The following is a 2703-nucleotide window of genomic DNA, read 5'->3' on the forward strand; positions in this document are numbered from 1 at the left end:
AGGATCTTTGTCAGGTCAGAGTAAATGCATTTTAACAAAATCACTTTGAACCCTACATCTTGGTACGATTACTTTTCCCCTTCTAAATTATTAACATAGCTATGACTTATGCCATGAATGATTTTTCCCTTTGTTCTTGCAGTAACCCCTTCAGCCAGAGGACATATTTTTTTGTTTTATTCTTGCTGCCACGTTCATGTCATTCATTCATATCATTTATTAAGGCTTCAATATGTATGTATGCCTCAGCTTTAGACACCTAATGGCAGCTTTCCAAAGTGCTTGATCTCTAGCAGCCTCCCTATTCTGTCCCTTATCTGGTCTCTGAGGTCACACACTGTTACCTCGTCCCAGGTCTATTTCAGTCTGCCTCTTGCAACCCCACCCACAACGTTCACGCTTCTCACCTTGTGCACCCAGTTGTCATCCTCCATTCTTTGAACATGCCCAAGTCATCTCAATCTACTCCTCATCATAACATCAGTACATCCTTGAAGATTTTTTCTCTAGCTTTGGAAAGTTCTGTCATAGTAGTAATAATAATTGCAGTCCCAGGCATATCTGAAATGTGAAGCCAATAGACTGTAGGCTTAAAGTGCCCTTCTGTAGTCCACCATCAGGATAGAGTAGTAGTTGAGGGACATTTGGATTCACAGGCAGTTGGGCTGCTTGGTGATATTGGTGCGACCAGATGAAGGTATCCTTCTCTGGCACCTGTCTTAGTGGAGTTTAGTAGAGACTGCCTGTAACTCCTTCATTGCATAAGGCTACCTTGGAGTTGAGGCAGATCATGTGGAGGTAGTAAGATGTTCCAGGGCTAAAGGAGTTTTTGTGGATATAAGCCGTTGCATTTTTTATTTTCATTATAATACAGGGCCGTGATTCAGTTCTTGTGTTGTTAGTGGTTATGTTTGGTGCCTCCGAAACACTTCCACCTTTTGCACTGTTTATGCTGATGCCGAGCATGTGTGTGTAGCAATACATTTTCTCATGTACTCTTTTTACTCTAACTTGGTCTAAATCTGCCATCTCTCCAACTTGAATGTTGAGTTGTGACAATAGATTAACACTAGAATATGATGCTAACCACAAAGAACTGCTGAGGAAAGGATGTACGTTGTGTAGTCTTTCTGCCAATGTAAACGAAGTCCCAAGCTCAACTGAAACATGAATGCCCACCATCTTCTTTTTGGGGGATAGAGTTGGAGTTGGACATTTTTATAACAAGGCAGTGGAACTACCTATATCAGTGCCACCACATGAAGGTGTCCCTCTTCGGCACCTGTCATCATACTGAAAAGGGTATATCCTGAGCTGGAAGTAGTGACAGTGAGCTTAGACAGCATTGTGATTGGCAGATGTTAATATTGCTCTTTCGCAAAGCTTCAAATTGTGCCCCCTTCCAGTAGCAAGAATAAAACTAGAATAGCAAATAATTTCTCCTTCAGCTCTTTGTTGGGAGTTGCTTGTACTTTCACAACATTGCTGTACCATATAGTGCTTGTTTTCTGTATTGCAAAAACAGCCATTTGTGTTAATGTTTTGACAAACTGTTTTAGTATATAATATTTTGAAGATGATATGGAGTGCAAGTTACATTGTGACAGAAAACTGCTCTGGTCAGTACAGTAGTTAATTATTCTTGCTGCTGGTTAATATATACAGTTTTTCTGTCTGCAGATACACTACATCTTTTGTAGTGGAATTCTTTGTTATTGGAAAGGAAAATTTTAAAATGGCATTTTGGAACTAATAACACTGGGAGTGTTGATGCTTTTCATGTTAGCAGTCTCAACAAGGCCCATTCATGTTTAAGTGAAATATTTAATGTGATGTGATGCAAGAACATTTACAAAATCTGGGAGATGAAACAAATCTTCAATAATGAGCAAAAATTATTGTTTAAAACATGATCATTAGAGTGCTGGCCATACAATATTCCACTATTAGAAAGAATATACTGTATCTGCTTGTGATCTCCTTTGCCATATACTGTGCTATTATCACTGGTAGTAATAGTAGTTGTAGAATGTTACCTGATTATCTTGTCTGATTTTATTGGGAGTGGCAGCTGTCTCCAATCAATGTACTTTTTTTACCCAGGAGGACAATGTATATGCAAAACCTGTTTATATCAGAGGAAAATACTGGAGTCTTGTGGATGCTGGTGAACTTTGTTTGTTTTGTCAGTGTATGTGTGATTGATAAACAGCAGATTATGTTTGCCTATGTGTAGAATTTAGACTACGTAGACTTGGCAAATGTGTAGCTTCATGAATTCAAGGCAGTATAAATGGAGGGATTATTATTATTATTTTAATCTTATTCTTATTCTTATTATTATTTTTAGGGGACAAGAAAAACAGTGTGAATAGGAGGTACAGCCATTTCAGATATCATGCTCTCTAGTCAGCTACAGTCTTTCAGTGTCACAAAATGGACGGTTGTGTGAGATGGTGAGGGAAGAAGGTGGAGACGGCATCATATCGTCATTGGGTTAGGAGGCATTCTGATATGTTGCCCTTAGCAAATGATTGTGCATATTAGACTTTATTATTCACTGTATGGTGTTTATTTTTTTAGTTTTATTTATTCTCTCTCTCTCTCTCTCTCTTTCATGCCACCATAAACGGTAAAGGTGGCAGCAGACACCATGAGGCTCTTAGGTGTGGTGTTCATCTCTGTACCATATGCCTTTGAGCT

The sequence above is a fragment of the Coenobita brevimanus genome, chromosome 4 (genome assembly GCF_032717465.1).
Source record: "Coenobita brevimanus isolate Jiangsu-jjx chromosome 4, ASM3271746v2, whole genome shotgun sequence".
NCBI classification, from domain to species: Eukaryota; Metazoa; Arthropoda; class Malacostraca; order Decapoda; family Coenobitidae; genus Coenobita; species Coenobita brevimanus.